This window comes from Plecotus auritus (assembly GCF_963455305.1).
Source record: "Plecotus auritus genome assembly, chromosome: 6".
NCBI lineage: Eukaryota > Metazoa > Chordata > Mammalia > Chiroptera > Vespertilionidae > Plecotus > Plecotus auritus.
Genome location: NC_137773.1, coordinates 121,165,722 through 121,179,523, shown reverse-complemented (window position 1 = coordinate 121,179,523; position 13,802 = coordinate 121,165,722).

Sequence of the window (13,802 nt, the reverse complement as noted above, 5' to 3'; positions counted from 1 at the left end):
CTTGCTTTTACAGAAAGTAACTCTGAGACTTTTAGATGAAATTGTTTATAAAGAAAATAGAAAAACATCTTATGTATAAATATGAAGCTCTCCCCAGAAAATGACTGAACTGGTGCTAGTGAGCTTTCAGATCCAAAATCTATCCGGTGAATTCCACTTGATTTGATGCGACCAAATGTTTTGGATGATCAAGCAGATTTTGGAATATCTGTAAGAGATGCGCCATCAGTGAATGCCCGCCCATCTTCTGACTCAGTTTGTGGAGCGGGCACATCCTCCCAGCTGCTTGCATTGTGCATCCGCCCGCATGCTGAGAGGGCGGGTTTCGTGGTGTAATTAGCCTCACTTGGCACACAGATGATCTAGTTGCGCTTTCTCTTAATGAGTTGTTGCGGCTGCCACCACAGCAGCTTCTCACATCAGAAGGCTGCTCTGATACCACAGAGGTGGACATAGCTAACTGGGGGTACCACCTTTAGGGCCCGATGGGCATCACAGGTCAGAGTCCCCAGCGGAGGCTATAAAGTATATAGACACCCTGGGCCCCACCCAGAGGCCATGGAGTCAGAATGCTCAGGTTTGGGCCCAGGAATCTGTAGTTTTTGAAAGCTCTTCAGGTGAGTCTGAGGTGTAAATAGGTGTGAAAGTCCCAGCGCTAGTGCAGGTCACTTATTTTACAGCCCAGGCTTAGAGAGCTTAAGAGACTCTCTGCCCGCAGTATGGCACCTGGCAACTGAGTATGTCAGGCTGGAGGCATCTGAGAAACAGCAGGTGCAGGAAGGACTCTCTGACCTCTACCGCCGCTCACACCCTTGGTTCTGTCACATTTTCCCAGAACTTGCTCTTCCTGTGACCCAGCATAAAAACACTGTTTAACCTTCCTGGGAGTCTCCCGTTCCTCACGAAGGCTCCGTGTGGTGAGAAACTTACATGAAGTGAATGTGCACGCTTTCTGCTCACCTATCTGTCTTCAGTGATTCCAATCTACGGGGCAGCTGGACAAGGGCGGAGAGCAGTAGGAAAAAGACAATAACTTTTTCTTTCTCTGCATTGAGCAAGTCAACCTCTAGCTGCATTACTTCATAGGTAAAGGTGGGATGATAAAGGGACCTACTGAATAGGAGTTTTGAAAAATCCAAATGGCATAACCCATGGTAAACACTTAGCTATTATTATAACAGCACAAATAATTTGTGTGACTCTTCTGCCTAGAAAGTGTCTGATTCCTAACAAATATTGTTCAAGACTGAAAAAATAAATGGCTTTTCATTCTTTCCAAAAGAGCATGTAGAATCCATGTGAAAGAAGCGTGTGCAGCTTGGATATGTTTATGAGAAGTCCTGCTGGTGAGAGGAATGCTGCCTTCATGGTCCGCTGATCCACCCCCAGCCACGGGTGGGCAAGCCTGGCTCTGCCACCTTTCTTCAGCCTGATCCCTGGCTGGACCTGGGCGGGGTTTCTACGAATGCTTCCCAAATGTTCCCAGAGAAATCAGTTCTGTCCTGGTTGTGGCGTCCTACTCACTTAGCCATTCCATTTGGGTTACCAAGACTCTGCTCACTGGCTCCATGTTTCCAGACGATTTCGTGAGTTTGAAACAAATGCCTGGCCCTCTCCTCCAACCCTTCTGGCCCGTGGTGGCGTGGCCTCTGGATTTATGAGGCAAGCGCTCCCCTGGAGGGATAGGATATATCATTCTCTTCACACAGCAATATTGCAATGCTTCTATTGGCCTCCTTTTGCAGATATTAAAGCTGAGATAGGCCTTTGAGCTCAAGACTGGTGGCCTGCGTGCTGGCTCTCCCTCGGTGTCCTGGCCCACCCACGAGGCCAGCAGAGAGCAGCTTTCAGGCCTGCTTGCTGGTGGAAGTGAAACATGGTAAAAACACTAGCAGGTTGCAGATGCTGGAATCAGCAACAGCAGCTCGGTCATCTTCAAACACCCATTGAGAACAGTAAGACATTGAGAGAAAGATTCCGGGATCAAAATCCATCTGGAGAATGCTGGGTTACAGAAAGTTAGAGATGTCTCTTAACCCAAGAGCTTTGAACATGCCAATGAGAATTGTGAATGTCTAAATTGAGAAAATATTTTTTCTGAACTGGTGAGCACAGAAAACTTTTTACATTAGTACATACTATAAGATTAATATTCCTCAGAACACATATTGTGAAATGTTGATCTAAGCAAGTCAAATAAAATAAAGAAAGCAAACTATATATTATATGTTAACATAGAAAAGAAGAATGGAAGAAAATACTCTAAAATGGTACAATTCCAAGTGGAGGGATTGCCAATGATTTTTACTTTGTTTCATGATCCAGGGGTGTATTTTTTTTGGTTCTAGAAAAACAAGTAAGTGCTGCTTTCTTTTTAAAACAGAGACAGTAACTCCAGATGCTTTTTAAGTCGATTTTAGAATAGCTGCTTTAGTCTTCTCCCTAGCATGGGCTCTGACCCCCTAAAACAGGTGAAAAATAAACGCAGGCCTGATCAGTTTTCAGGACAAGACACGTTACCCTTCAATGTCCAGCATCAACAACAACCCATTTATAATCTCCCATGACATTTGTAAATGGAACAGGCAAACGCCAAGTCTTTCTTTTTGGATACCTCACAGCGAGGACATTTCCCAGCTACTTTGACAAAAGTCCAAGTCTCAAAGGCAGCGATACGAAAATGCTTAAAAACTGACAGCAAGCCCCAGGCTTCTCGAGAGTCGTCCGTGTGTGTTTTGTCACAGAGATTTCCTTAACCAACCTGTGAATTCACAATTAAAAGCAAGGGTGAGTGCACAGCTGTGTGAATGGACTTAATGCCACCGAACTGTACATTTAAAATGGTTAATCTGGTAAAGTTTATGTTATGTATATTTTACTACATAACAAAAGGCAGGGATAATGAAATAGATTTAGGTGCTATTTTATTTTGAAATTTCCTCACAACTTTAGATATTTAAAAGTGTGTTTATAGCATTGTTTATTACAGAGACCTGGAAACAACCCAAATGTTCACCAATGGGGGATTAATAAAATAAACTATATTCTATTCCTACTATCTAATACCACAAAACTGCTTATTATTAAATAGCACATTTTGTTAAAAATTTTTAAAAGATGTATTTCTTTTGTATATAAGCACAGAAAAAAGTCTGATAGCATCTATATCAACATGAAACAGATCCTCTTTTCTTCTTTAAATATTTCCAAGTTATTTGAATATTCACTAGTATATATCATTTTATAAGCAGAAAAGCATGAATCCGTAGTCTTTAAATATATATATTATTGATTGCAGAGAGAGGGAGAGAGAGAAATATCAATGAAGAGAAAATTGATTGACTACCTCCTACATGCCCCTTACTGGGGGTCGAGCCTGCAACCTGGGCATGTGCCCTGACCAAGAATCGAACCATGACCTCTTGGTTCATGGGTCAATGTTCAACCACTGAGCAACACTGGCTGGGCTGAAACCATATTCTAGGTGTGTGTTAATATATAGGGAATATCCTTGTGCATACTACTTATAGTAGCATTATCAGGGGAGGCTAGCATTTCCCTCTGTTTTACTATTTTTAAATAAAAGTATAAGAATTAAGACAATATATTTTTTAAAGAAGACAAGTAAACAGGTCAGGGAGACAAATTCTGTGGAAAAATCATAACCAGCAGAATCAGTATTTTGAATAAATTAATTTATAGATTTTGATAGACTTTAACATAATAATATTTAAAGGTGTTCAGAGAAATTAAAAACAACTTCCCTTTAAGAAGTAATAATATGCTGTATACCTGAAACTAATATTGTATGTCAACTGTAATAAAATTTTTAAAAAGAAATAATTATAAATCATTAAACAGGAAAATGTAAAAATGTAAATTAAAAACCTTGGAAAGAAATGATTTAGTTATGGAAATAAGCTACGAGTGAGTGGGATGAAGTCTAGCTGGATGCAGAATGCGTGTGACGGGGACTCAGCACTGAGGCGATCAGCAGGCGGAGGGAGCCGAGGCTGAGAAGGCGATGGAGGTGCGCAGAGCAATTCCAAGGCCCCCGGCTTTGCTGAATAGAAATTCCAGAATAAGGAGTGGAGAGAATGGTGAAGAAGCAATATTTGAAGAGAAATTATTGCTAATTTTCCAGAACTGAAGAAAGACCCAGGTCTTCAGAATGAAAGTGTTTTCTGCCACTGAGCAATGTAAGTTTCATGACATTTAAAACCATTCGTAATACCTGGCCACACTTGGAGAACTTGTAGTAACACTGCAGGACGTCAAGCAGCTACCAGAGAGAGGAAAGGCATTAGCGAGAGAATGACAAAGTCAGAGCCTGCTTGGCTGTAGACATCTTCTCTATAGTAGCAGATGCAATAAGTCAGGAGCAGGACATAAAAACAGGACGGGGAAGCAGAGACCAAACGCAGGACAGCGGCTCTCTGGGCAGAGAAAGAGGAAGGAAAGGAAAAGGTGGCTCAGGGCCTCAAATGTGACTCTAATACTTGGCTCCTTAAAAAAACCTTCGAAGCACTGTTGGTGAGAATGTAAAATGGCACAAGCGACTATGAAAAAGGCTGCCAGGTTCTCAAAACATTAAAAATGTGGCTGCCATATGATTCAGCAATCCCACTTCTGGGTTTATATCCAAAATAATTGAAAGTAGGATCTCAAAGAAATATTTGTACATCCGTGTTCATGGCAGCATTATTCACAATAGCCAGGAGGTGAAAGCAACTCAAATATCCGTGATCAAATAAATAGATAAGCACCACGTGGTGTACACACCCAGTGGAATCTTATTCAACCTTAAAATAGAAGGCAATTCTGTCATGTGCACAACAAGAACGAAGCTGGAGGACGCTATGTGAAGTAAAGTAAGCCAGTCTCACAAAAAGAAATGCTGTGTGGTTCCACTTGCATGAGGTGCCTGCTGTGGTCAGATTGAGTCAGGAATGGTGGCTGCCAGGGGTGAGGGGAGGGAGAAATGGGGTGTTGTTTGGGGGTGCAGAGTTCCAGTTTTGGAAGATGAGATAGTTCTGGAGATCCATTGCCCAGCAATGTAAATATACTTAACTTTACTGAATTGTACACTTTAAAATGATCAATATGATGAATTTTATGTTACATGCTTTTTACCACAATTTAAAAATACTTAAAAAATGTTGAATAAAAGATATCAGAAGCAAATAATTAGATGATAAAGATGTTCCCACTAGTATTTACTATATGAGATTCTATTAATTTCTCTGAATAAAAAGCCACTTAAAAAAAAAAACGGATGGTTCAGTCTCTCAACAGAAGAACGGGTAAAAGAATTGTGGGAGAAGCATCGAGGGAAGCCTGCTCAACAGTAACAATGAACCACTGAGAGACACAGCAACAGGACTGAATTCATGGACATTGGGTTAAATGAAAGAACCCAAACACAAAAGAATACACGAAGCAAGATTCTATTTAAATGAGGATCGAGAACAGGCACAGAAAGCCCCGGAGATAGAAATCAAAGAGCACTTGCTTCTCGGGGTGGGGATTGACTGGAAAGTTGGCGTTGGGAGGCTTCTGGGGTGACAGCGGTATCTTGATTGGGGTGTGGGTTACATACGTGAGTGCCTGTGCCCAAGTCATCTGTTTGTACACCTCAGATGTCGGCCTTTCCCTCAGTGCACATTTCACCTCAATGTATGAACAGAATTGAAAACAAAAGGTAAAGCTAGGAAGGAATGCAGGGCTTCCGAGAGTGGCAAAAAGAACCGCAGCGTCTGTGGCACCACTGCCTAAGGATACGAGGCAAAGGGCACTTCAGTTGATTGAAACGCAAGGAGAAATTTAGGTATCACAATTCTGTTACTCAAGAAGCATCAGGACATCAGAGAAAAGGCCAGAGCTTCAAGAAACGTTAGAAGCATAACCTGAAACCATGTTTGGTGTCTCAAGAATTTTATCAAATCTCACTAAGGTATGAGCAAGCCTCTTCTTTGGTGCCTTTCCAAAGAAAGGGCTGAAAAATATGGTCATTGGAGATAAGTTAATTCTTGTTGTCTCTTTAAAATGAGTTGATTTTAATTTATATAAATCATAAATGTTTATTATAGAAAAAATAGAAACTACAGCTAGGCAGAAAGAACAAATTGAAATCAGTTAAACTATAACCACTCCTAACATGAGTGTTTGTTCAATGCTGTAACTTTTTCTTTTAATGCTGTTTCTGTCTTTTCTATTATGTAAGTGCGATTCTGCAAATCTCACTTTGCAGAAACCCGTGGCTGTCTTTACACAGTTAGATCATGTTATTAATTCTATTTGACCCCAGACTCATGGGGTGAGCTTCAAATGCTTTCCTCAGTTTCTCTTTTTCTAAAGACAAGAGAAATTAAATTTTTCTTTTTTCTTTTTATGGTGAAAATGAGACCTTTAACACACTCTCGAGAGCGGCGTCTGTCCCATTGTACAGGCACCTAAATTTGTCTTTTTTTAAAACATGTTTTTATTGATTTTAGAGAGAGGAAGGAGAGATATAGAGAGATAGCAACATCGATGGGTGACACATTGATCAGCTGCCTCCTGCACACACTCTCCTGGGGATCCTGGCCGCAACCCGGGCATGTGCCCTGTCGGGGAATTGAACCAGTGACCTCTTGGTTCATGGGTTGACGTTCAATCACTGAACCACACAGGCCAGACTTAAATTTGTCTTTTTTAAAAAAATCCCCCCCCCCCCAAGGATATTTTTCCATTGATTTTTAGAGAGAGTGGAAAAGAGAGGCAAAGACAGAGGAATATTGACGTGAGAGAAACACATTAACTGGTTGCCTCCTGCAGGTGCCCTGAGCAGGGGCCAGGCTGGGGAGGAGCCTGCAAATGAGGTACGTGCCTTTGACTGGAATCGAACCTGAGACCCTTCGGTCTGCAGGCCGACACTCTATTCACTGAGCTAAATTTGTGTTTTGAATGTTAGCATTTATGAAATTTGTTCTGTAACTTCAAAGTAGTAATATTTCTCCATGAATGATCTCTTCCTACTAATATAGCAACACTATTACCTAAACCTGTGTAGGAAACATGGCTACAAATGGCTGTAAACATGATTTTTATAAACGAATACACCGGAGTTTACAAATCCAGCGAGCCTGTTCCCCTCCGTAGTGTCTGGTTCTGCCATTCATGAAAGCATCTCAGTGAGCCTCTGAGAGCGCCTCTGGGCGGCGGTGGGTTCTGGTAGGTGCTCTCAGTTGGACTTTTCTCCTCTAGAACACGAGCAACGCAAGATCAGAGCCCGTGTTGGTCTCCTGGACTTTGTGATCCCCAGCGCCTAGAAGAGATGAAGAGGGGCTGGGACTGATGTGTGGAATGAACGATAATACATTTTCATGTGTTGAGGGTCAGTTGATTGCTGAAATACTTAGAGTTTCCCAGGATGACTATCCCCTGGCGCCCCTCCCACCTCCCCCCTCTCTTTTCAGCGTGGTTGGGGGTTAATGAGTGAGGGTGAGAGTGACAGAAAGTTAGGTCTGAGAGGTAGGCATGGGTCAGATAATGTACAGATGGTAAGGGGTCCATAGTTTATTCTAAATTTAAGTGCAATTGGAAGCCACTGCAAAAGAATTGCAAGGGACTAAGATGATTTGTGGCTTTAAAAGATCCCTCTGACTGCATGAGGAGAACGGATTTCAGGGTGGGGTGGGGTGGGGTGGGGGACAGTGGTGGAAGCAGGAGACACTTAGGAAGCTGCTGCAGAAGCATTGAGGGAGGATGGCAGCGTGAGCGATCAAACAGCAATGGTGACAGGTGGCTGGCTTCTTTTTTCTTGTGTTAAATTTCATTTTTCAGTTAGAGTGAAAGTGGATTGTTTCTGAATGGATTTGGGTAGTGGAATAGCAGGAGCTAAGGGAGGCATCCTGTGAGGCCTCAGAGACAGACACACACCCACCATTTCAGTATCCATGTTGCTCGGTTAAGATTCAAACTCCGGAGAACAGCTAGTCCTCAGCGTGGGTGGCCTGGGCAGGGTGGGCACCAGGACCGGTCGCCCCACAAACACTCCTGTGGTGGGAAGAATTGTTGGGATGCTGCTCTCAGGAAAAGAAGAAATGGTTGCTGGGTTAGTAAAGATATAATACATATCCCTTACCTACATGCCAAGTTTATAATCATATCACTGATTTTTGTAGAAAAAAAAATCATAGCATATCATTCTATTGAACATGTTAATACTAGTTAATAGATTAAATTTACACATAAGTAAAATAGCAGAATAAAAATTTAAGATATTTATCCCTAATATTTTCTCCATACCTAAACTGCCCCAAAATCAGGTTCAACCTGGCAAAACTTTGCTATATTAATTTATAAAATTTAAGTCCCTTCCATTGCATTTTTTTCCCATTGCACTTTAAAATATTTTTATTGATTTCCGAGAGGAAGGGAGAGAGAGAGAGATTGAAACAGACAATAGGGTGGTGAAGGTCTGGGGTGGGGGTGGAGGCAGGTTGGAGGGGGGTCAATGGGGGAAAAGGGGACAAATGTAATACTTTCAACCATAAAGACTGAAAAAAAATATGATGAGAGAGGATCATTGATCAGCTACCTCCTGCACGCCCCCTACTGGGGATCAAGCCTGCAACCCAGGCATGTGCCTTTGACTGAAATCAAACCCTATTGCACTTGGATTCTAATACGCTTTCCAGAGCTCAGGTGAACACTCCAGGATCAGCACACACTCCCCTTTGTGGAGAGGGTCCCAGGAGTCGTGTCCCTAGCTCGCTGTCTGCTTGCTACTGGGCTGGCTGAGGCAGTGCAGGGCACTGTATTTCCCCCTGACTCAGAGCCGGGGCAGCTGACAGGGAGTAGAAAACCAGAGCTGGGTGTCAGAAGCTGCCTCCGGTCTCATCAGCTCTTTCCTGTGGGCAAATCATGCACCCTTCTAGTGAGGTTTACAGTCTGCGAGACATTACAAAACATGTGCGCCTGACAGGCTGTTGGAACCCCCTGAGGATGCCTGTGGAGGTGCTTAGACAGTCCTGAGAGTGGTACAAATGCGCCTTGTGATGATCAATGCCGGCCGTTTCCACCTAGGAATCCTACGCTTGTGTTTCCTAACAAGTTCTCTGTCTTGGCCTCCCTTGCTTATACATTTGACTTGGAATATCACCTGCGCCCTATTTTCCTAGCTGACCTCACCCTAAATTTCCAAAACAGCTTAAATAACACCTCTTCCAACAGCCTTCATTCTTTCTTCCCCTGGCTGTAGAGAAGGCTTCCTCTTGGGACAATACGCCTCCCAGCCCCCCAACTCCCCAGCCCTCCACCCCCAGTCACACGGCCATTCTGTGGATGTGAGGTGCCCTCTTACTACCTCTGCCTCCTGGTGCATTGCTCCTCCACGACACAGCCTGGTTGTCTTCTGCTGATGGCAGATTTTTCATCTGCTTGATGATGATGATGTGTGTGTGTGCGCTCACCTTGCATTGGAGGTGAATTGTTAGCCAGTCTGAATGCTAATATCTGCTCCCTCAGCCAGACTACAGCGACTACGAATAAGGGCGGGGCCTGCTGCTGAACAGGATGTGCCAGTAGCTAGTTCTTCAAATGGAAGTGTTTTTCAATTAACGTATCTTCTCCTTTCCTCACTGTGTAAAAGGGAGAAGAGATGACACTCTAATATATAAAAGATAACTATTACCCAAATGATCTCAAGTTTACTTGGTTATTCCTCACATTCTTTACAGCAAAAGATTTGCCAATGTCTCAGACATCAGACTGCTTTATAAGGACAGGGAGTACATCTGTTTCTATGTCTCAAGTGATTCAGTGCACACAAAAAGTTATCTAGTATTTCGGTTGAATGAATGAATGGTTGGGGAGAAAAGTATCAAAAATAGTTGTCAAAAATAATGTGATGAATTTATGAAGTCAATAGGAACACAGAAGAAGCCATAACTCATGTGTGGCCTTCTCTGCCCTGATATTTACAACCTGGTCTTCCCATCAGGGTTTCTACTGTGCGAGAGAGCGCCCCTGGGACCAGGCCCTCTCCTCCCTCAGAGCACAGACATTGCCACCGTGCAGTTGTATGCAGCCTGGAGAGCAACCAGAGTGTCAGCTTACATAGTGAGGCGTTGGAGCTTGTGTGACAACTTTTACAGCAACTTGAACCAAAAATAACCAAGAGTGGTTCAAAATAGCCAACCATACTGTAGCTGGTTTTCAACTTGCAGTTGAAAATCACAATCTGTTCACCGGGTGAGCTCTTGTTGTTTTAGATAGAAACGTGGTATTAGAGGCGAGAAAGTGCCGTAGACGACAAGAAGGGGGAGACCAAGTCATTCTCTAAGTGTGTACCCCCTTAGTTCATAGATTTTAGAGAGAAGAGGGAGGGAGAGAGAGGTGAGAGAAAGAGAGATTTGTTGTTCCACTTATTGATGCATTCATTGATTATTACACATTCCCTGACAGGCGATCAAATCTGCAACCTTGGCGTATCAGGACGACGCTCTAACCAACTGAGCTACCTGGCCAGGACACCACCATTTTTCTAGTTACAGTGAGGTTGTCTCCCTAATCCTGTGACCACGGTCATTCTTTACCTATTTCACATGTATCATGGGTTCTTTTGTAAAATTAATGAACCGTATCATGTGCTAAATGCTTCAGAACAAACTTCACATTGTGGGCTCCAATCTTTCACCCTGATAAATCGCACCGAGTGCTCGCTGTCTTTGTTTGCTAGACATGCCCTGACTTTGCTCAGCAAATGTTTGCATGTAACACAAGCTAACATCACTTTAAAAAATACTTGTAAGTATGATGGAGGCTTCTAAAGTTGAAAAAAATATTTATCTGCCTCTGTCCAACTGAAATCCACTGAAATGCAATCTGGGGATTAGAGAGGATCAGATGATGCCTTTAAAATAACAACCACCCAGTAACAGAGGAATGAGTGCAAGGCTCTGAGGAAGAGACAAGGCCATGGAGATGTGGGGTTTGCATGTCTAACAGTGTAGCACTAATTTTTGGGAAGAAATTATCTTGTTTTTACTAAAATAATTGTGAGGCTTTTTATATGTCATGGCATGTATAATTTCTATTAACACTATCTTCTCCAAAATGTGTATTTCTAGGATGAAGAGAAATAACATTTCAAAGTTTCATGAAGAAATAAAAATTAGGTGACCACTAGCATATTTTGATCTAAAGCCAATTAATTTTTGCATTCATCCTAATAGATTTTCCATCTTTTTTGGCATCAGAATAGATCTTGAAAGCTTAAACACCTCTCGAGAGCTCAAATATGTGTGTATAATATGTTCATTAAGCAGTCATTTAAATGAAAATACAATTTTAATCAGTGCAAAATTGGTTCTTGTACATTAATCAAGATAAGTAAACAGCAAAACCTCCCAATTGCTACCAAGGCACCTGAACAGCTTGCCGAGGCCATGTCAGGGCATGACCCCGCAGAAAATTACAACTGTTCCCATGGGCTCAGGCTCATGTTACAGGGCAGGGAAGGCAGGTTCATGGCCCTTGTAGTGCCATTCCCCTCTGTCATGTCCATGGCAGACATTGCTAATTGATCATGGCATTCTCTCTTGAGGTGAAGCACGAGACTTGGTTGGAAAGTCTGTAAGGAGTATTTTCCAAAAGGTCGGGGGCCTCTGGGGGGACCTTGCCGAAGGCGGCAGCCCCTGCCTTGACTTTTCCAAATAAGCCCGAGATCCCAGGTGTTTTGCTAAAATCTCTATGTTTAGTCTTTAAAGACCCGACCTTGTAGAAGCATGTGCTTTCTCAAGGATGCTTACCTGCTGATTGAATCTAGAGGTTAATTTTAGTTCAAGCTGTTATGATAACAAAAGCCAAAGGAGGCAGGTGAACAGGGCTACTTGGCTGGGACAGCCAAGTAGTGCCTTAGCCCTGTCTTTCACAGAAACACGTGTTAGAGTAATCTATTCATCCATGGCTCAGGGGCTGCTGGTCAGCCCCCGGCACTCTCTAAGCCCAGGAAAGCCTCAGATGTCCCTCACTTATATCCCCCTCAACAACAATAAGTTGGCATCCATCCATGGACAAAAGTCCTGTTGTTGGAGCTTTGGGATTGAGGTAGGAGATTGTGAAGCCCACGGTTTGAGACTGAGGAGAGCTAGTTGGAAGGCAAGCTCACCCTGAGGTGGCTAACCATGGTCTCAGCTGCAGACCCAGAAATTACTCAATATCCCCGAGAACTTAGCTACAGCCCCAGTTGGCTTTTGTTCTGTTGTCGGCTCCATATGCTAAGGGACCCATATGATAGGTAATAGTCATACAGACTTTGATCCCAGCTGTGGAACTTTAGTACACCATGAACTGGCTCCATCCTTTCTTGGCTGCAGTCTTTGAGCCTCTGGAAGTGACCCTGACAAACTCTGTAAGATCTCAGAGGTACAGAGAACATTTCATCCAACAGCACCAGAACACACATTGCTCTCGAGAACACATGGAACACTCCTCGGGACAGAACATATGTGGGGCTGCAAAGCAAATCTTAATAAATTTCAGAATATTGAAATCACATCAAAGACCTTTTCTAACCACAATGGCATGAAATTAGAAATCAATAACAAAGAGAAAACTGAAAAAACAACAACACACAAATTCATGTAAATTAAACAACAACATACCTCACCAGCAGATGGGTCAAAGAATAAATCAAAAAGGAAATCAGAAAGTATCTTGAGGCAGCATATCAAAATGAAAATGCAGCTTATCAAAACTTATGGGGTGCAGTAAAAACAGTTTTAAGAGGGACGTTGCTAGTGAAAAAGGCCTACATTAAGAAAAAAGGAAGATCTCAAGTAAACATTCTAACTTTATACCTCAAGGAGTTAGAAAAATAAGAACAAACAAAGCCCAGAGTAAGCAAAATTGTACATGAGGACTCAAATAAATAACATGATAAATGAAAGAGGACGGCTACGTTATGTGATACCACAGAAATACAAAGCAGCGTAAGAGACTACTATAAATAATTGTTCACCAACAAACTGGGTAACCTAAAAGAAATGGAAGCATACAACCTGCTAAGACTGAATCATAAAGAAATAAAAAATTTGAATAAATTAATAACTAGTAAGGAGATTGAATAAGTAATCAAAAGCCTCCCAACAAAGAAAAGCCTGGTGAATTCCACTAAACTTTTAAAGAATTAATACCAATCCTTAAACTCTTCCATAAAACTGGAGAAGGAGCCACTCTCAAATTCATTTAACAAGACCTGCATTACCCTGATACCCAAGCCAGATTAGGACACTACAAGAAAAGAAAACTATAGATGATTAGCCCTAAAGAATAAAAATGTAAAACTCCTCAACAAAATAGTAGAAAACCCAATTTAAGAGCACATTAAAAGGGTCATATACCATGATCAAATGGTATTATCCCTGGTATACCAGGATGGTTCAACATATACAAATCAATAAATGTGATAAACCACATAGAATAATGGATAAAAGTTATATGATTCTCTCAATAGATATGGAAACAGCATCTGACAAAATTCAACCCCCTTTTATGATAAAAGCTCTAAACAAATGGGGTACATACCTCAACATAATAAATCCATATATGACAAAACCATTTCTAACATCATACTCAGTAGTAAAAAGCTAAAAGTTTTTCCTCCCAAATTAGGGACAAGACAAGGATGCCCTCTCTCACCACTCCTATTCAACATAGAACTGGAAGTTTTAGCCAGAGCAATTAGATAAGAAAAAAAAGGTATTCAAATTGGAAAGTAAGAAGTAAAGTTGTCTCTGTTTGCAGATGATATATAC